The sequence below is a fragment of the Phasianus colchicus genome, chromosome 14 (assembly GCF_987193195.1).
Source record: "Phasianus colchicus chromosome 14, bPhaCol1.hap1.1, whole genome shotgun sequence".
Lineage (NCBI taxonomy): Eukaryota > Metazoa > Chordata > Aves > Galliformes > Phasianidae > Phasianus > Phasianus colchicus.
In genome coordinates, this window is record NC_143449.1 from 3,510,425 (window position 1) to 3,532,300 (window position 21,876).

The 21,876-nt window shown below is 48.5% G+C and overlaps 1 protein-coding gene across 1 annotated transcript in view; it reads right to left on the reverse strand.

The window, feature by feature from the left end:
- IL1RAPL2 (interleukin 1 receptor accessory protein like 2) overlaps positions 1–21,876 on the reverse strand; it is a 416,536-nt gene that overhangs the window by 337,494 nt on the left and 57,166 nt on the right. The window contains exons 4-11 of the mRNA XM_090150314.1: positions 20,649–20,820; positions 16,231–17,000; positions 15,291–15,515; positions 15,087–15,159; positions 14,286–14,348; positions 12,203–12,325; positions 9,745–11,188; positions 6,591–7,377 (exon numbers count right to left, since the gene is read on the reverse strand). The gene's annotated coding sequence lies outside the window, so the exon portion shown is untranslated. The remainder of the gene's footprint in view (positions 1–6,590; positions 7,378–9,744; positions 11,189–12,202; positions 12,326–14,285; positions 14,349–15,086; positions 15,160–15,290; positions 15,516–16,230; positions 17,001–20,648; positions 20,821–21,876) is intronic.

Here is a 21,876-nt window from a genome sequence, read left to right on the forward strand (position 1 = left end):
GGGCTCAGGCCCTTACCTGAATTCACATCTGGCTACTTCTCCTTCTTCAGATGTAATTCTATGAGAAATTCACAGCTGCAGTAAGCTTAGCAGCAATCCAGGCAGCACTCGTGTTGTGTGAACTGAAAGTAATAACAAGATGACATCTGAAATGCCCGAGATTCTTACCGGCACAACAGCCTATCAGTTGCACCAAAGCAATACAAGCACAGACTGAAGTACTGTCCTGAGCAAACACAGGGAACAAAACGCAGGAGGAGCCAGATGATAAGGTCACAACACCAATCTGTGTGTTGGGGTGCAAAGCTGCTTCTGCCTGGAGAAGAGAGGGCTCTAGTGAGACCTCACTGCAGCCTTCCAGTACTTGAAAGAAGTTTATACCAGAGGGGCACCAATTTTTCAGATGGGCAGAAAGTGATAGAATAAGGGGAAATGGCTTTAAATTGAAAGAAGAGAAATTTAGGTCAGATGCAAGAAGGAAATTCTTTACTCAGAGGGCAGTGAGGTACTGGCACTGCTGCCCAGAGCTGCAGGTGCCCATGGCCAGGCTGGGTGGGCCCTGGGCAGCCTGAGCTGTTGGGGGGCAGCCAGTCTGCAGCAGGAGGTGGGACTGGGGGGCTTTAAAGGTCCCTTCCAACTCAAGCCAGTCTATGCTTCTATAAAGGCAGAATCTTATCAGTTACATCAGAAGCAATACAAAGCATGACCCCTTAGGTGGTAATACTGAGGTTTTATTTGAAAGACTGTAATGCTTCCATCAAAAAGTTGGTGCCTTCTGGGTCACCATTTGGAATATATCTCAGTGCAGCATCTTAGCACCATGAAAGGCCTCTTACAGCATAACTTCAGAACAAAAATTGGGCTTTAGAGGAAGGCACAAAAAAAATACCATGGAGGGCCTCCACTCCATAGCTTCTACTGTTAACACAAGATAGTGGAAGTGGTTTTAGTTATGTTAGAGCAGCAGGAACAACACTGTGAGCAAACTGTTGGTTTGTCCTGTCTTGAGAAAGCCCTGCACGCATTACCACAACAAACTTTTCCTGCATTCAATAGCTACCTAAAATAGTGCTCATTTACAGCAAAAAAAATAAAGAGCAGAAAGCAGAAAAATGCCCGCTGACATTCCAATCACAGATAGAGATTCCAGCATCAGTGGAATCAAAGTGCTTAACAAGGGGAGTCAGCACTGGACCTGCAAAGAAGGCACTCACCTAAATCTCTGCTAAGATGACAAAACCTGAGCTGCCCATCTGAACAGAGGTGTGAAACAGAAGAGCTACACCTGCCCAGCCCGGTGGGCAGGCTAAGGTCTATCAGCTCACACTGCACACAGACCTTCATTCCCTAGGCAACTCAGTCAGAAGGAACTCAAGTTCATTACATCTTCACATTGCATTTTCAATCTCTGAATCGTACTCCTCACTTAGTGTGGCAACTCTTGCAGCAGGAAACACAGCACCCAGAAGTAGTTAAAAAAAAAAAAAAGAAAAAAAAAAAGGGAAAGTCAAGTTTTGTTTGGTTGCTTTTGGGGTGGGATTTGTTTTGAAGCCTCACACCCAGCTGTGTCACCACGATGTACCGACTCAGCACTGCCCTCTATTCTACAGAGAACCACAGTTCCAGCCTCAACTTTGCCACACATTAACTGCACATCACAAGAGATATAGATACACTTGTCCAGTATCACAGCATTTAAATTTGAGCAGTCCAGGCCCCTTATAGACATTCAAAGTGAAATACATGTTGCGGGAGGAGAATTACCACTGTATGTCAAACCCTCATGGTTTATGAGGTCAGCATAATGGATATATTAATTTACAGCCTTTTTTTTTTTTTTTTTTTCCCATTGGAGTAGGGGCTATTAATATTCTACATATATTTACTTCTGCATATGGTGGTTTAATCAATAGAGTACCTTGGGCAACATGAAAGCAATGTAAGGACTGTTGGCCCCAGCGAGCTGATGCTTATGGCAGGGCTCAGCCTCTTATCATAGCCTTGCAGAACTACCTAGAAGGCAACAGAGAGTCAGCTGAGGGAGGAGAAGAAAACAAAGTCTGCACCTGTAAAGCTAACCCAGCCACTAGCACCAGAGAAAGCAGAGAGATTTTAAGACTCAGATTGGCCTAAGTCCTAAAGCCTGTGGAAGAGCTCTGCTGAACTCATAAAGACTCTGAACCTGGGGACTCAGTTCTCTGGGGGTGGTAAGAAAGAAAAGAACAAGGCGCTTAATATGAACCAGCAGTGTGCACTTGCAGCTCGGAAGGCAAATGGTATCCTGGGCTCCATCAGAAGAGGGGTGGCCAGCAGGGACAGGGAGGTGATTGTTCCCCTCTACTCTGCTCTTGTGAGGCCCCATCTGGAGTACTGCGTCCAGGTCTGGAGCCCCCAGTACAAGAAAGACAGGGAGCTGTTGGAGAGGGTCCAGAGGAGGGCCACGAAGATGATCAGGGGACTGGAGCACCTCCCCTATGAGGACAGGCTGAGGGAGCTGGGCTTGTTCAGCCTGAAGAAGGCTGCAGGGTGACCTCATTGCAGCCTTTCAGTACCTAAAGGGAGCCTACAAACAGGAGGGGAATCAACTCTTTCAAAGGGTAGATAACTGCAGGACAAGGGGAAATGGTTTTAAGTTGAGGGAGGGGAGATTTAGGTTGGACGTCAGGGGGAAATTCTTTACAGAGAGAGTGGTGAGGTGCTGGAACAGCTGCCCAGAGAGGCTGTGGATGCCCCGTCCATCCCTGGAGGTGTTCAAGGCCAGGTTGGATGGGGCCCTGGGCAGCCTGGTCTAGCATTAGGTGGGATGGTTGGTGGCCCTGCGTGTGGCAGGGGGTTGGAGATTCATGATCCTTGAGGTCCCTTCCAACCCTGGCAATTCTGTGATTCTGTGCTGCTGACAGCACTAAGGGTGTACCAGCACACACCTGGCTCCGGCCCGCCTCTTGCTGGCTGAGCAAACATGGCGGCCCAGGTCACGGCCTCGGCCTCTGGAGTGCTTGAGGCGACTGCGCCGATGATCACAAGTCTCCTCTGCAGCATCAGACACAAAAGGAGGACATTTCATACAATCAGATTAAAAGAGATGAGAAAACTCCATCCTCACCCACATCAATTTCTAAACTCGCTCACTGCGCTAAGATCATAGGAGAGGCTTCCAATTCACAGCAGCCTATGCAAGAGCATTATTAAGCCCAGACATTAGATGCTTTGCTTCTTTGATAGTCATACCAAACCTTGCTCCCCAAGCAGCTTTTGTAGAAACAATATTAAAAATGGAGAGAAAGACGGTTCAAAGAGAGGTCTCGATCCTGAAATACAGCACATCCCTCCTCTCCCCCTCCCACGCTCTTCCCTCCTTCCATAGCATTCCTCAGGGATGCTTAAGGAGGTGCTCAGCACAGGTTTTAGACTGGGCTGCCATCTGCATGCTGAAATGTTCCCTGCTTTCGTAGCGAAGCCCCTTTTACTGTCTTAAACCTGGCTGGGAGCACAGAGAAGACAGACTCACAAGCATCGGCCGGACTGAGTTTCGGTCTGCTCCTGTGTACCTTTACAGCCCTGCAATATTCACACATTTCCAGTGCTCACGGCAGATTCTGTCACTCCTGTACATCAAAGGAGCGGGCAGCAGGAGAACACAGCTCCACATGCAGTGTGTCTGGAATTTCATTCCTTGATCTCATTCATGGCCACATGCTTCCTTAACTAATACATAATGCTCAAAGCAGACAGAATTAGTAAAAAAAAAAAAAAAAAGACATACCAGCTGTTACACTTCTTAGAAAACACACTTTTACTCGTTCCAGAGAAGTGAAACGGAGCACTTTGCTCTGCCGTCAGCAAAAGGCAAGTTGCTTTCATTGCTTCATGCTAACTTAGAGAGAGATGAACACATTCCTGGTGTGAGTTTCTGTCCCTTACACAACCAGAGGCCATCCTTTACCTGTACACATTGTGCCAGGTTTGTAGGTGAGAAAATAAACATTTAGTTGACACACAAACACCACCACCCCCTCGAGTTTGAGAACTACGAGAAACTCCCTAGAAAACAGCATTCCTTTCAGGTATTTTGTGAAACCTTGGGAACAGTGTGGTACTGTACTGAAGCAGGACAAAATCAGATTAAAATATCTATTTCACGTACCCTGGACTTACTCTGTCAAATAGGTATCCTCATTAATTTAACAGTTACACATAGTGGTGGGAAGAGGAGTTTGGGGAAATCCCTCTTCGTGCAATGCTTTTTCTATAGGAGGAGGCCAGAAGGAAAAGGATCAGCCAAATATACACACACAACTGCAGAAGTTTCTCAGATGCAGCCTTTCCCCTAACAGGGCAGCACCGTGCACAGCACAGCCCCTGCCCTTCTATCCCAGGGGATCTCACCCAGGCCAAACACCAGCTGCTCAGAAAGGTGCTGGAAGAAACCCTGCCCATCAACGCAAGCAGCACGAGTCTCATTACTTGCAGCAAGGGCAAGGTCTTTCCCTTTGTTTTCCTTTCAAGGCTGTATAAAGGAAGATTTATCCTTAGTCAGACACCTTGAAAAGCAAACGGCCTCTTGAAGTGCCTCCTTATTTTGTGATAGAGTTTAAACGCTCACTTCCAGCGTTAAAGACCTTCTGACAAATAGCGGAGGCACGCACTAGAAGGAGGGAGAAAAGTCCCAGACCGCTCCTTAAGGCTGTTTAATACTTGTCTGGGGTTTAGCATTCTTGGATACTTTCAGCTTGAGCCCGTTTGGAGCGAGAGATTACTCACAGCCCAAACGTTCTAGAGATCAGGGAACGCCTGTACTTCAGAATCGCTTTCCATGCAGTGACCACGAGCACAAGCGCTGAGCCGCCCCTGGGACACACACAAGAGCAGCCCTGAGCCCCAGCCCTGCCTGCAGCCCGCGGGAACCGCCGCCCCACAGCTCAGTGCTGCTCCTTCCCCACCTCCAGTCTTGCAGCACATCTCAACCCAGGACGCAGGAACAGAGAAGAGCTTCTTTCCCCCCAAATACCGCACAGAAGGCAACAATCTCTTAGCTTCAAAGTGGATAACGGTAACACGTATCCTTCTCTCTCTCCAAGAAACAGCTCTGTGCAGTCAGGGAATGAACTGCCCCGCGTGTGCAAACAAACCAAAGCCTTTTCACGGGACCGGAGAGCCCCGCCTGGATGCTTGCACTGCTCCTGTGTAGCGAAACACCCGAGGGGTGCCGGCCCGGCCGTCCTGCCCCGCACACACGTCCCTTCCACGGGGAGCCGGAGCCAGCAGTTGCACACACGCTCTTCAACCCTTAGTGATTTTAGTTTGCACGGAGCAGCAAGGCGCGATGCTCAGATGTCTAACGCGTGAAACCTTTCCGCTAACATTCCTCAGCACAAACGACAGCCCGTGGCCGGCAGGCGCACAGCCGCACCCGCCTTCGCCTCCTGCTGCCGAGCGCAGCCTCCCGGCCCGGACCGCCACGCACCGGGAAACCCCGCAGCGCAGCTGCCCGCCCCGCAGCGCCGTGCCCCGCTCACCTCCCGCCGCCCTCCAGCTCTCCCGGCCGCTCTTCGCGCCGACTTCCCCGCGGAGCGGCGAGGCCGGGCTGCGGCACCGCTTCAGCCGGGCGGCGCTTCCCGAGGCGCGGGGCTCCGGGACGCACCGGAGCTCCTCCAGCCGCGGGGCGACCACACGGCCGCCCACCCGCGGGCGTTGCCACACCGGAGCTTCTTCCTCACATCACCTGGGAGCGCTGCCCGGCACGCGCGCCGTTCCGCTGCGCTGAAGCGCCGATCGCCGAACAATTCGGAACGAACCTCCTGCGAGCTCGCAGACACCGCGCAAGCAGAGGGGAGCTCCGCGGGGACCTCCGGAGCCCGGCAGGCAAGAAGGGCGGCCCGCAGCGAGGCTCCCGTCCGCCCGCCCCTCCCGCAGCCCCGCGGTGCGGCCGCAGCCGCAGCTCCTCCAGCGCCCGGCGCGCCCCGCGGAACGGACCCAACTTCGGGCACTGACGCACCGGGGCCGCCCGGAACAGCGCCGTAACTTTGTAAAGCTGCGTTCGATAACGTCTCCCACCCGAAACTTCGCGTTCCTTGAGAAGTAGCGGGGCGGAGCGCAGCGCTCGGGCACGGCATACCGCGCTGTGCCGTGCGGAGCCGCGCCCCTCGACCCCGTCCCGTGGCGGCCGCGACCCCCAACTTTTTTTTTTTTCCCTGCGGGAAAGCAGAAATCGCCGCGGTCCGCGCGCTCACCTCCCGGCTACGTCTCCATGCCGGCGCGCCCCGTCCCACGCCGCGGGATGCGGGCGCTGCGCTGCGGTGGAGCGGGCGGTGAGGGCGCGCGGCGCTGCTCTGAGCGGAGCGGGACGGCGCTGCCCGCGCGCCCACGGCCCCGCACGCGGCAGGTGCGCCCGCCCCGCGCCGCGAGAGTCGCAGCGCCCCCTGGCGGCCGCACGGAGAGACGATCCCGGGAGCGGCGACAGCGGCGACCGCATCCGGCCGGACCCCGCAGCGGCAGGAAGGGGCAGCCGGCAGAGCGGCGACCGGCGATGTCAGAGCCGGGAAACTCCTCTCTGCGCGCGGGGCCGACGCTAGGAGATATCGTCTTTTTACCTGTAACGCAAACAGCGGTGTTTTTAGGCGCTCCTCCGCCTGTAGCCATCCTCTTGGACTCGAGGAGGAGTTCGGGACAACGCACCCGCTGTGCGTGATCTGGGAAGCGAGGCCCTTCCCACGCGCTGGGTGTCCTTACGTACAGCAAACGAGCAAAACTACAGCAGCGCAGATCGGTAAAGCCGCCCCGCTCCGTGCCTGGACGCAGCTTTTCGCCAGCGAGGAATTAGCAGGATGCGGGCACAGCCCTCGCTTCCCCCGGCTCACACCTCTCCTCCTGCACCGCTCCTGCTGGGACTGCAGCATCAAAGAGCTGGCTGTCAAATTGTTCATCAGTTTGCCTACTCGAGTCGCTTTGTAGCTGAATTATGAGATGAAAAGCCTTGAAATAAAACATCCCACGGACTTTGAATTACGCTTACGTGGAGTTGTATTTCACAATACCATTGATTTGAAGTGAACAGATAAAGCAGTATCAGCAGACATACTTCAGCCTTTATAGTAAGTCAAAAAAAGGTGGTTATCATGCTACGCTATGAGAATGTACACATTATTCATAAAAACGAGGTGGGTATGCCACAGAGCGATTCTGTACAAAGCTTTTTTGATCCCCTTGCTCTGGTCACACCTGATACACCATCACAGTAACGAGGCCCATCTGGCCTTCATCTGCGACATTATTTCCTTAGGGTGTGTTAGGAAGCAGTGAAGGGACCCCAGCTGACGTTGCAGGTGCTCTGTGTGTTGCAGGCACAGAGAAAGAGCAGAGGAGAATGCAGCTGACACACTGATAAAAGCAAGGGAAAGAAAGATTTCTCAGTCATTGCTGTCCATACCAGCAAGAGATGCCCATGGAGATGGATTAACACGGGTGGTATCAAGCAGTGAGTCTGGGTGAGCCAAACACTCACTGCATCACCTCAAACCCCACTGTGCTCCCAACTGTCAATTCATTAGATCTCTCCACTCCTTCCACTAAACCAAATTATCCTGTGATGTATTTCCAGGGTTTGGATCCAGTGTCACAGAATTCAGAGGAAAAGACTCTTTCCCACAGACTTCAGTTAGCTTTGGAAGAGGCCCCAGACACACTATCCTGATCTAATTTAATCACTGTAAGCACGGGGCCCCCCAGATTGCTCACACTCAGCAGTGCCCCAGCACTCCTCTGGCTGCCACCAGCAGTGGTTCTCTCTCAGCACTCATTTCTCACCCACCAGGGATGGATGGCTCTGCCCGCTGATCTCCCTGCTGCAGCATCCTGCCTCAGTCACACCAGTGGTTTAACTTCTGCTATTAAAGCCAAGCCACAGAGCTCCCTATGAGAAGCTTGTTTTCCAGAGCAGGAGAGCAGGGCAATTTCATAGAATCACTGAATGGCCAGGGTTGGAAGGGACCTCAAGGATCATGAATCTCCAACCCCCTGCCACACGCAGGGCCACCAACCTCCTCATTTAATACCAGCCCAGGCTGCCCAGGGCCCCATCCAACCTGGCCTTGAACACCTCCAGGGGTTGACGGGGCATCCACAACCTCTCTGGGCAGCTGTTCCAGCACCTCACCACTCTCTCTGTAAAGAATTTCCCCCTGACATCCAACCTAAATCTCCCTTCCCTCAGCTTAAAACCATTTCCCCTCGTCCTGCAGTTATCTACCCTTTCAAAGAGTTGATTCCCCTCCTGTTTGTAGGCTCCCTTTAGGTACTGAAAGGCTGCAATGAGGTCACCCCGCAGCCTTCTTTTCTCAAGGCTGAACAAGCCCAGCTCCCTCAGCCTGTCCTCATAGGGGAGGTGCTCCAGTCCCCTGATCATCTTTGTGGCCCTCCTCTGGACCCTCTCCAACAGCTTCCTGTCTTTCTTGTACTGGGGGCTCCACACTTGGATGCAGTGCTCCAGATGGGGCCTCACAAGAGCAGAGTAGAGGGGAACAATCACCTCCCTGTCCCTGCTGGCCACCCCTCTTCTGATGGAGCCCAGGACACCATTTGCCTTCTGAGCTGCAAGAGCACACTGCTGGCTCATGTTCCGTTTTTCATCTATCAGGACCCCCAGGTCCTTCTCCACAGGGCTGCTCTCACTGCCCCCACAAAGCACCAGCAGGATGAGCAGGAGACCCCCAGTCCTGTGTGAGGCTCTGCTTCTGCATCTGTATGATTCTGACATATTTCTTGCCTGAATAGGAAGATGACAATATGTACCTCAGTATGTTTAAATTCACTGTTAATATTTTGAATCCTATTAAAAATACAAGATTGTTTAAAAGAGGGGTTAGTGCTCAGGGCAGGAAGGAGATAGTTGGACAACCTTGGCAACTGGGATTACACTTCAGAAGAGTTGAAAAGCAAGCTAAGGCATGTCATCAAACTGGGGACAATATTGTTCTGTTCTGAAACGTGGAGAAAAGTGGAAACAGAGGAGATGTCACTGGTTTTGGTAGGCATCAAATTCCACTGAAAGTAGTAAACTACAGGCACTGTGCTGGTAGGTGTCATGTAAGAAGCTGCATCAAAGTGTCTTTATTGTAGGCAATATGAAAATGTAACAATGTACAATTTTGTTAAGGTGCTCTTTATTAGGTTGTGGATGTCAGGGGGAAGTTCTTTACAGAGAGAGTGGTGAGGTGCTGGAACAGCTGCCCAGAGAGGTTGTGGATGCCCCGTCCCTGGAGGTGTTCAAGGCCAGATTGGATGGGGCCCTGGGCAGCCTGGTCTAGCATTAAATGTGGAGGTTGGTGGCCCTGCATGTGGCAGGGGGGTTGGAGATTCGTGATCCTTGAGGTCCCTTCCAACCCTGGCCATTCTGTGATTCAGTGATGACAGGGTGAGAGAATTTATGGCTGCACAAAGTTCCATTAATTGACTTTGTGTCTTCTGTCAGCACAGACCGCGGTCTGATCTTTGGGAACTACAGCCATGCATGGTCACCCAGTGTGTGTGCACACTGCTGCTCAGAACAGACCATGCCACCGTGCAATGGCCACAGTCCAAGTTCAGCCCTACAAAAGCACCACCACCCTTCCCCAGCAATTTCACTGGGTGGTAACACCAAGCTGATGGGTGACCCCACTGCAGTCAGGCCACACAATCAGCCCTTCCAAGAGCAGGTGACAGGGACAGACCCTTAGGGCACAGACACCCACCCCGTGCTGTGCCCACCTGTGCTGCTGCTGCCCAGGGCTGCTCTGCCCGCAGCATCCACGTGGCTGGAGCAGAGAGGCGGAAGCAGTGCTGCGATGGATGTGAGATGCTGAGCATGCAACAGCAGATCACTGGAAGGAGCTCAGCACAGAGAGACTTGGCAACGCTGCCTTTCCCTGGGATAAAAGCCAAAGCAAGCCTGTTGTGAGAGGAACAAGGGGGACATCAGCGGGTGGATGAGACCGGATGAAGGATTCAGTGCAGGAGGGTGTAAACAGACAAGGGGAGAACCCTGCCTGGCTGTGGCAACATGGTTCTGATCACCGCTCGTCAGGAGATAAAAACAGGGCTGTGCTGTAACATTTCCAGTTCAGCTCTGCTGAGAGTGAGGTTTAATAGGGTGCCAATTCCCTGCGGTCGGAGGGACTCTCCCAGTAACGTCGCTGCTGCTGTCTGAAGTTGCACACAGTATAAAGCAGCAGTAAATGCTGCTTCAAAACTTCAGAAATCATTCTGCATCCGACGTTCTTCCCGCGTTATTTCAAGAGAAGGATAACCAGAAGGTAATCTTCCACGTAGTAAAATCATATTTGATACCAACAATACTCACAAGTAGTTAAGTATGGAGTAGGATAACTTTGCTATTTTTATGCCTGAAGGCTGAAGATGAGATTATGAAGCACTTTGCATGTAAGAGGAGTAACTGCTTTGTGTAAGTATATGGATTAGAAAGTAAGAATTCCCCTCTCCAAAGAATAACATGACAGGTTTACAGCACAGGTAACATCTTCACGCAGCAGGCACTGCATGATGCTGTCAGAGCACACTGGCTATCCACCCCCCTCTCCCGACCGGCCAATGGCAGAAATAGAAGCACTGCCTGGGATTAATTAAGATCAGACAAAGCCTAACTTTGCCTTAATCCAGCCAGCAGCCAAGAAGCTTGTTAGTAGAACTGCTCAAATACAGCTTTTTTTTCATGTGCAGAAGAGTTTGGCGAGCGGGAGTGTAAGATCCACCAACAGGCAGTGGAAATGCTTTCATTGCCCATCGGGAATTTCTCAGACAAGACGAAGATAAATGCCTCCTTTGTCTGTTTCACTTTCACTTTGCAGGCAGAACCAATAATCAATTAGGAAAAAGCCGGAGAGGAGTAGAAATAATTACCACACATTGACAGGCAAACTCTCTCTGCAGCCCTCCAGGCTGGATGCAGCCACACAAACGATCAGTGAGCAGCAAGAACACCCTACAGCAGAGAGAAGCCCTCCATCAGCCCCTCGTTTCTCCTGCTGTCGTCCCCTCCCAGCTGTGGGATAAAAACAGAGATCAAAAACAGAATGCAGGTTGTGCTCTTTCTAACCTCTTGTGGGACTTCGGGATGCTCATCAGCACTGCATTCACTTGTATTCCACAGATCATTCTTCTTTGGCAGCATCTTATTGTAACTGCAGAAATCCCACTGCAATACAGAGTTTGGCAGACTCATCTCAGAACAGCTCATTTGGTGCAAGCTTAGATTATACTTTAACTTCAATGATAAGAAATTACTGAGAAGATGACAAGCATAGTTAGTTTTAGATGCCGCAAGCTGAGGAAAAAGAGGTAAGGTACCTACAATGATCTCATCATATTTTGTAACTTTTTCCTCGTAAAATGCAAATTTCTGCAAGTGGATGGTTTGAAAATCCTCATTTAAAAAAATAAAAAGGAAATAAAACCTAGAAATCAACAAGTTCCGGTGTTGAGCTTTATGTTTTTCTATTACATATTTTCTTTCCTATCTCCTTTTTTTTTTTTTTTTTTTTTTTTTTTTGCTGGTGCTTCTAGAAAGGAAGAAATTAATACGGCGCTTTGTTTCCTTTTCTGTGTTTGCAGCAAACAAAAGTTTTAAATCGGGTCATAAAAATCTTCCCATTTTGCAGTTCTGTTCTGCTTAGATTATCACATCTCAGGCCACAGAACAGAGCAAATCGTAGCAATGAAGGGGTATAACAAATGGACTGATGGCAAAGAAACAAATTACTTCTCTGGACGGAAGATCTGTATTTGGGGTAGCTTAGATTTAGTTGAACAATGGATTTTCCAGGTCAGTTGGCAAAAGGAAAAGAAAAATGTTTCAGATCAAAATGAAATGGAGTTTCAGAGCGGGGGAGGAATTGGTGAAAATAACCATAATCAACATCCAGCCTCGTTTCACGTCCTCATTCACGGGTAGAGAAATCTTACATCAAGCCTAACTACCCGCCTCGGACCATAAGGAAGCATCTCCTTCTCAAGTTGACCAGAACCATTACTGAAATGTAAAGTTCAAGGTTAAATGGTATATGATTATATACTCAGAGTCTGAGTCTCTGATGCTTCTCAAAAAGATAACTGGCCTTCAAATGAAGCCGGAGCACAGGGCTAGCCTGCCATGCAGGGGAGTAGCAGCAAACAAAGCAAAAACATGCCAAAGTCATTTTTCCATTCTTACCTTTAATACATGGCAATAAACACATTTGTGTTTATTATCAAGACATTTGTGTTCAAGCTTTTTCATCCTCTGTTTCATCCGTGCAGCTATTCTAAGGGCACGAATTCCCCTCTCCCAGGACATCTGCGAAGAGAAGCATTTATGGATTCAAAGACTGCACGGTGGCTTTAGAAGCAGCACTTCGGTGTGCTGTTTTGTTCCAATCTGCCTAAGCCAGTCCTGCCCTCCAAGCTGTCAGTGAGTTCATTTCCTCAGAAGCAATGAATGTAACCAAAGACAAAAAACACAGAACGAGTCAGTGAAACTGGAGCTAATGACTTCAAAACGCCTCTGATTGCCAGCGCTTCTGGCTTGTGATAACGTGGTAATACTCTAAAATTGGCTTCAATTTCTCTAAGAAATGGCTCGGTGTATTTCAGACGTGAAGGTTTCTCACCTATGCAGAAAATGCCAGTACTTGTAAATATCAAAGGCAGTAGCGCTACGCCCTGCGTTAATGGGAACGGAGCATCCACGCTGACACCACTTGATTAATTCCTCTGTTGAGTATTAACATTCCCTGGCAGAAAGCAGGCGGAGGCCAAGTGCGGAGCTGTGTCTGTGACACACAGGCACAGATGGCCGTGCTCTCCAGCCTCCACCTCCCTCTGACGGCCACGGAGCTGCTCCCATCAGACTGCTCGCAGCCACAGGCATCTTCCTTAGCTCCAAAATACAGAAGTCGCTATTTGGAAATGGCTGAACAGCAGCGGTTGCCTGAGCTGAGCAGACATATGTCAGTTGTCCTGGAATTTAAGTAGCCAGAGCTTTGGAGCATGCACAGCCTCAGCTCGAGCAGCAGAACCATGGCACTGACTTCAGGCACCCCGTATAATGTGAAGTAAAACCCTGTGCAGTGCAAATTCCGTGTCCCAAAACTTCCTGAGGAGGGAATGCATCCCAGGAGTCAGGAAAAGGGTGGAGAAATGGGGAGCTCTTTGCTGAGCTGGGGAGCAACATGAGGAGGAGTCAAAGCAGTTGTCTAAAATGGTGGTAACAAATGTGACACAAACACTGGAACGTGGAGCACACTGTACATCCCGGGGAGAAATGCCATCAGCATCTCCTGTGACCAGGAGAGAGGGAGTAGATGCATACAAGGTGTAAAAGTGGATGAAAAGCACCGGTGTTGGGAGGATGCTGGTGGTCAGCACATCTGAGAGCCCTGGGCTCACGAGGAGCCCGCAGGCGCTGCCCCGACACCCCACACCATGCAACAAACCCAGCAACACATCTCTGCGGGGCTGCAGCCATGGCCGAGCTCTGCAAACACTGCATCAAACGTGAGAGCGTCTGAGGGCAGGTGGGAACAGGGGCAGGAAAAGGAAGCACCGTAATTTAGACATGCTGTGAGAAAGACTCCTTTTAAAGGCTGCTGCAGCACCACATTCAATAGCAGCAGCCTGACTTAAAAGCAACAATTGATTGACAGCTTTCTGAAATATATTTCTAGTCCAATTTGCTTCCTAAATCCCTGGACAAGGGGCCCAAGAACGGCAATGCTGTGTCTGTTGGGGGTACCTCAGAGGTCACTGTCATTTGTGTCACTGTCATTTCTCCATTTCCTCTCTCCATGAGAGAGGAACCATGACAGGGTCGTGGTCTCTGCAAGGATATAAGAGCACTGACTCAGGGCCTTCCCTGGAACCATCGGCACCAGGAGAAATATTGGAAATAACACAGCGCAGTGAAAAGGGAAGACAATGAGTAAGCATACAGCAGTGACAGTTCCACTGCTCCCCTCCCACACCTCGCCATTCCTCTACCTTATTGTCACTGCAAATCCATCACTACTCAGACAGCAGAAGTCATCCACTAAGGGCAGCAAACACGATATCTGAAGTTCCCAAAATTTCTCAGATCAAGGTTTATTAAAAGTAAAAATTGTAGAGTAAGAACGTTGCTGAATCAACGTTCCAGGCAGTCAATCAGATGTCTGAATTATGCCTCTGTCCTTAAAATATACACTGGATAACAGTTTTAAATGGCCCCTGTAAAAGCCACTGTGTGTGCCTTGACATTAAGTCTACAGGAAAGTACTTACCTTCAGGATTCTCCCCATTTATAGGTCTTTTATTCTGCTTCAAACTAATCAAAGTAGCTGCTCCTGGATGTAAAATGGAAAAAAAAAAAAAGCCAATACATTATTTACTGCCGGCCTCCCAGCGAGTGAAAGGGCACACACCCATCACTGCAGGTAGGCAGCTGCAAGGGGAAGAAGAATGATTTGGAGCAGCACAGGGATGCAGGGTGTAGGCTGGCAGGGAGCTGCCCAGATAGCTGATGGCTGCGAGTGTGTGCAAGGCCAGCCCGACACCAGAGGATTGCAATGAGAAGACGGTGTATTCACATACAGAAGATGCCATTAGCTTTGAAGAACCACTTATTTATCCCTCTAGCAAAGCGACGGGCCCTGATCTCATAAAGCACATGGATACGTGCTCAGCTGCTTCTGTTGGCAGATCAGACAGAGTGCTTGGTCCCAGAGCTCTGCCTGGGGGCACCAAGGTCTCCTACACAGGCAGGGCCCCTCTTTACACCCAGGGTGTTCTCTGAGCCCACAGTAAAGAAAAGCACCTCTGCTCATGGTCATCTCCACCCTGCACAGTTTTTATCTGCTACTGCACTGCTGAGAGCAAGGCAGAATGCTGACAGAAGTTGGCAAAAGTCAGGCCTATTAATTTCTACTGCCTCACAGTAAGTTCACTTATTCCTTCCCACAGGAGTATGGGATGTAGGTCCTCCTGTGCACTGGGATACACCTCGTTTCTGCTGCAATTGCTGCTCCTGCCATCACCACTCACACCACAGATGATAATAGGTAGTGCAAATTTTCCCTTCTTACCTTTTTAAGGGAACCTGCATTTTCTTTATGTCCCTTGTGGACTGCTGCCCTTGGAGTTCTTTGTTCAGCCTGGCTGCAACAGAAGAGCTTCAAAAATCAGCACAGGTCTCTTCTGATTCTAAAGGTTTTACTTACAATTGCCCCAAGACTTTGACCAGAGCTCAACTTTCACTGATCAGCTCCCTTATGGGTTTCTCCACTTACCAGCTATTCTGCACACCTACAGCACAGCCTATTCCCTCTCCTTTCTTCTCATTTTTGGACAGGCTGAAAACAGTTCACTTTTGCATGCAACATGAAGATCTCTTCCATTTTACTCCTAAGAAGTTTTCATTCTTGGCAGATTGTTGGCTAAGCCCAACAGCTGATCACCTGTCCACTTCCAGTATGTGGTCATTGCAGAGCCAGGCCTCGTCCGAATGAATTTGCCTTTGGGGATCACAGAGATGCTTCAGCAAATAACAGCACTTCTGGGCCCTACTGTGCTGCTGTAGGGCAGGAGTAACTGTTCTGTTAGCAGCTGCACCTCTGGCATTTACAAAAGTGAAGATTCAAGCCACTGGGACAGCAATGAGAGAAACAAGAAAAATGAAATCTGTCTATAGAAGAGCACCCAGGAGCCACAACAGGGCAGCTGTGAGCTCAGAGGATGGAGCTGCTGAAGCACCCTTTCACATTGCCCAGGAACAACATCACAGCTTCACATGCATTTGCTTTCCAGTCCATCCTCCTGCAGCAAGCCCAGAGGATAAGCTGGGAGGGCTGCAGATATGGGTCTGGCCCTGCTCTGGAGACCTCCCCAAGGCTGGCAGCTCAGCCTCCTGAGAGAGAACGTAGCTTTGGCCCCATGCATGTCATCTCATGTTTTTCAGTAGGAAATTTAGCTTGCACATATTTAATTAATGGAAACAGGGATAAACAAGCAGATTGCTTACTTCAATTATGTGCACAGAGCCTGCAGGGTTACCATTTAAAAATCACAAAGAAAGTAAACACTCAAAATGGGTAGAAAGCTGCAAAGAGGAGTATACAATCTGCAGCTTACCTTGATCATGACTAACAGCATCTCTGCACCGAGAATGAAGCTATACTTAGCAAATGAGTATAATTCAAAATTTTTCAGCCATCTGTAAATAACATTTACCTGGAGCAGCTTTACATAATTAAATGACTCCCTTATTAGTGTTGTGTAGACCCATCTGCATAGAGAGAACAAAGGCGGAGAAGGAAAGAAATCAGAAGCTCTCCATCATTTATTTAAATTTCTCCCAAAGGCAATTTCTCCAGAAATCCCCAAATTCCATGAAGTCAAGCATCTGCTTTCTTCACAGCATAACACGCTGAAAGCAGCATTACCTGGACAAACAACCCTCTCTCTAAGCAGCTTAACAAGTTTGTGTAAGTGCTTGAGCTGCTGTAACGAGGGAAGAAAGTCACTCCATATCCTATTTAAAAAGGTAAATAATGTCCATGTTAGTCTGAGTCCCTCTGCACTCTGCACTACCAGATGGATTGGATGCTTATTCTGTGGGGTGGCTGTTATGGGTGACACGATTTGCACGCAGCAAGAGGTTCAAAACCAAGAGAGTAAAGTGGTTTCCAACGTGGTGATTTTAATAATGAGATGCCAACCCCAGCCCTTTGATTTGAGCCATATTTAGTCAGAACGGTGGCAAGAATTATGACCAAAATTCTTTGTTCAGCTGCATTTGAAAATTAAACTGGCCAACAGTAGCAGCACACTGACTGCTGGTCCTCTGTGTAAAGCAGCTGATTGCAAAACACTGCAGTTATTTCTGTTTTCTTCTTCACTCAATAGATGCCCATGCTCAGAGCTAAGCAGGACTGGATGCCACATTGGGCATTTCTGATTCCTCGTTTATTTTCCTGAGCACTTGTGGGAATATTTTTCTCCTAACAAAAGGAAGAAGAAAAAAAAGGAGAAAAAAAAAAAAAAACACAGTGAATTTCTGTTCAGAGGTCTCTGTGGGAATGAAGAAGTCTCACTAACCAAAACTTAGCTGTAAAATACTCCACTAACGCAGCTGTATTTTCCCACTCAGCATAAGCTGGGAGAATCAAGTTCTTGGCTGGTTTACACATGGATTTCAGTGATTTAATCGGAAGACCCCAGAAGAACAAGATTCAGTTTTATTGGATCTGCCCAAACCCTCTCTGTGCAATCAAGCTTCCTATTGCACCACATGCCCAGGCGTTCCTATGATGCTGTGCAGTGATTAGTGATCACTGTCTCAAATTAAATTGTATTAATGAGATGAAGCTCAATGAATGCTGGCTTACAGATTATTTGCATGTAACACAGAGGTGTTACACAACTGGTAATAATTCAATACCAAACACTGTGAAAGGGGTAAATTCACCAGATGTGCCAGTGGTTCTGACACCCACTACAAAACACATCCTAGAAGAGAGGAATGAGGTTTATGCAGCATCCAGTCAGGGTGTACAGCCCTCCTTACACACTAGCTGCTGCTTTAGCAGCAGAACAGGTATGGAACCAGAGACTTCTGAACTGTGAGCAGCTCACACCAAGCTGGAGACATCAATGACCCCCCCTAAGAGAACCAGATTCCTGCCTGCAGTTGCTTACCACACAGGGCAGCTGTCCAGAAGGTCTCACGCTGGTAGTCCGTGTTGTTGAACACATGAAAATCATCATCTAAAGGGACTTACAGCTGAAACAATGGTTTTTTTCCTGCCTAAATGAATACTGCTATCTATTGAACAGAGCCAGCGCTAACGGAACTGAGACCAGAATCTGGTCCTGGGTTTATAGGAGCTGACACAAACCACATCAAGTAACTCGACCTACTTTAGTTCATTAACATGAAATTCATCTCTGCTTTGCCAGGTTAGCACTAACTCTATCCAGTTCTTCCAGCTCCAGAGCCGCAGGTACCTCTCAGTGCTGTCAGATAACTAGATCATATGCATGACTGAAATCCCCACAGATAAGATCAAGCGTGCAAAAGAGATGTAATCGACTTTAGAACAAAGTTAAATTTGCAGTCATTATCCTACTTCCACTAATTTCTAAAGATAAAAAACGGCATGCGTTAAATACTGCCATCACTTTTGTTCTGGTGATGAGAATCTTCCAGCAAGTCCTAGAAAGCAAAAAACAAACATCAAGTGCAACGACTGCCATAGAAGCAAAAGAGCTCCTAGTGCACTACATTTGCTTTCAGCAAAGATTTTCCAATCAGCTCCTTTCCAACATAGGCAAGGGTGAACTTTGGCAACTCCACCATGCGAGCAGAACTAAAAGAAAGACAGCTCCTGATTTTTTTGCCTCGGGAACCAAAATTTCATCATCTATATTAATACAAACAACCAAATATACTCTCCATTAGATGGGAGCTATCTCCTCTGATGAAAAGAGTACGACGACAACTACATCGGAAGAAGACTGTGAGCTTCCTTTCTCAAACTAGCTGATTCCAAGGAAAAACCTGGAAACAAAATATTTTGAATCCAGTCTTTCTGAACCTGCACTTCAGCCATTTCAGTCTTATCAACTTTTACCCTGCTGAGCACCTCTTCTTCCCATGCACACAAGGACAGTTTGGAAAGCTAGATGTTCTGCTTGGTGTAGCCTTCACTTTATGTTCTGTAAGGTTTTTTGAAGTTGCTTGCTTCTGCACCTGAAGCAAAGCCTCCTCTTTTCTTTCTACTAACATTGCTTTTAAATGAACTGAATGGGTTTAAATAATGCACCGTGTAAAATCCTGACCACTTCTGTGTTTCTGTGCACCTCGTAACAACACAGGATCTTGTAGAAGCGAGGTCTACAAGGTTAAGTTTTGCACAGAGTATAAGAAGAATCCATTTGTCCACTCCAAGTTTGTTGCCTGTGAGTTTCATTCTGCATCCCTTTAGCACGCTGAAAATACACACAGTGAGGAATAACCCCGCTAACCCTCTCTGTGCTGTTCATTATTACACATCCTTCTGTCACAGCCCTGTTCATTAGCCCGCTCTAAGAATTAAGTGGGGTTAATCTTGCTTAATACTGTCTCAAATGACAGTCCCCCTCTGTTTGTAATTATTTCAGCTGACCCTTCTGGTCCCTTTCACTCTCTGCTCTACACTTATTTAAAAGATGATTTTGCAACTATTTCTTCAGCTACAAAGAAGCATCAATAAGAGAGTCTGAAACTGCAACTTGGTGTGCAGGGAGGCTCCTGTGTTATTAATATTTATTTCATGCTGATGTCTAGAGCTGAGCCAGAGCCCTGTGTGATAAGCTGCACAGCCATGTAGTACATGACAGTCCTGGCTCAGAGGACTGCATCATGAAGGCTGCAGGGATCTCAGACAGGGAGAATTCATACTGCAAGTTTACTTGTCTAATGCAAACTCATTGCCTTTCAACTTCCCAGCAGACACAGCCTCTGTTCAGTGAGAGCGTGCTGCATGTTTGATAATGAGAGCACTTACATTTCATCCCCAACAAAGGGAAGTAGTCCCTGCTGTCACAGATCCCCACACAACCTTTACAGCAAAGCTGCAAACAAACCCTTCATGACACCTACATCTGCACGTGGTCAAAAACAGCACTAGGCCATCACATTCCGAAGAATGATGGCACTGACAACAGCAAGGGGCAGAAAAGCTTAGGGCTTCTGAGACAAATGTGCCCGCTGAGCAGACACGGAGAAGACACTGACCCCCAGCTCGCATGTAGCAGTCACTTTAAAGCCTGAAGCATTTCAGAGACCAAAATCACTTCAGCCCAGGCCCTGGGGAGAATGCATTAGGCATTACACAGCCTGCTTCCAGAGAGCGCCAGTGCTGCTCGTGTAGTCAGGAAGAAAGCATTCCAGGGGCATGAAGCAGATAAATAAAATGCCTTTGAAAGTGAACAAAGTCACCTAAAATGCCTTGTACACAACCACACACTCCTCATTCTGCTGCTTTCTGCTCACGCTAGCAGCGTACGAGCGCCAGGACGAGCTGTGCCCATACCTGGGCTCAGCCCTTTCCTCCCAGCCAGCAGACAGCTGCTGCTCTGCATTTCTCCAGCCACCTCCTCCAACACAAGCCCTTTGCCCTGTGCCGCAGGGGCTGCCTCCTGCTCAGCTTTCTGCTCTAAGCCAGAGCCTGCAAGCACCCCTGGAAGCACACAGACATGTTCACTTCATCGCATTTCTCTGCTGGGAGCAGTTTGCTGTGAAATGATCCTGTTACCACAGGAAAACAGGATGCTTGCTTATGGGCATGAAGGTGGCTCTGCACAGCTCTGATTACTGTGTATGTGACCCTTTCAGCAAGGTAAACAGCAAGGTGGAGAAGAGCACCTGGAAGAAAACAGCTTCAGCAGCGAGCACTCAGTCCCACAGGCTCTTTCACCCTTTGAATGCACACAGGTGAACATAAAAGCAGCCAGAGTGAGCGAGCAAAAAGAGCAGCCAAGGAGTTCCTTGAGGAGGTGTTGCAGGACAGCAGGCAGTCTTTGACTGCTTTCCTCTGATAACGAGCTAATACTGGAACTAGTCACTTACCCAAGTTGCAAGCAAGAGCATTTTTACTGGTACCCACCTTTGCTTCTGCTGTTGATTTCAAGAAACAAAATGGGGGCCCAATGACCACCCAGGTGCCATCATAGCAGAGGGCTCAGAGGATGGAACACTGACTTCCAGCGCAGGCAGGAGGGCAGAGAACTCAGGCAGGATGGCTCAGTAATACCTCCTGGTGAAAAACTTCAGCAACTCTGAAAAGTTATCAGAAAAAGTGAACTCATTTCAAAAAAGTTGCAACCACAATTGTTTCATTGGCCTGTTACTCTTTAGATACCAACAAGAGGAAGAAACCCCAATGCTAAAATTGCTCAGAGCAGTTCTGGAAGGCTCCAGCCAAGCTGCTCAGGCTCTCAGTATGGTTCACCACACTAACCCTGCAAGCACTGCTACCGTGCTCCAAATCCCTTCTGCTCCCCCAGGGTGTCTCTGCAGAAATAGCTGTGCTCAGGCAAAACCACCACAAGCTCAGATCTAACACCTGATTTCTTTCAAAAAAGAAAAGGCTTTATCTCCCTTGCTATATAGGTCAGCTATCCACAACAACACCACCCTAGTTTACACATCCCTCTTCATCCCCTTCTAATTCTCTTTGTGATTTTGGGCAGGTCAGCCTCCCTCACCCCTAGCATTGTACCAAGAGCACATTTTTGAACATGAAATAGCACGTGGGTTCCTAAGGTCCGACCAGAAATGGAGCACACGTGGTCACAAAGCTGCAGTTCATCATTCCTGCAATGTTTCAGGGTCAACAGAGCTTAATGTGGTTTTAATACAATTGCCCAATTATAAATTTGTCTGATTCTTGGCCTTGCCACGTGCATTTCCCATGGCACAGCCAAGTCAACCAGACATCATCAAAAGCAGTAGCAGGGGGGTATATTTATTAGATATTCTGAAGTGGAACATAAACTTTAAAAATCTCAGCTCACTGAGCAGCAGAAGACAGTAAAGATGGAGAAACTATCGAATAGAAGAACGCCTGTGCCATAAATAAGACATGGCACTGCAGTTAATTCTCCTTTAGAACAAATGCATTAAACATTTATTACACCAAATGTTGGTTTAAAACAATCATTAAAATCCGTTTTCTCTCTGTCCACTGGAGATGGGTTATTCATTTGAAGTTGATGAAGCTTCCCTAATTTCAACATCATTATTTCTATGGGCACATAACAGGAGCCATTATATTTTAGATTCACGTAGTAATGTTGCCCAATTTCTTTCTCACACTTTGCAGCTCCTATTGC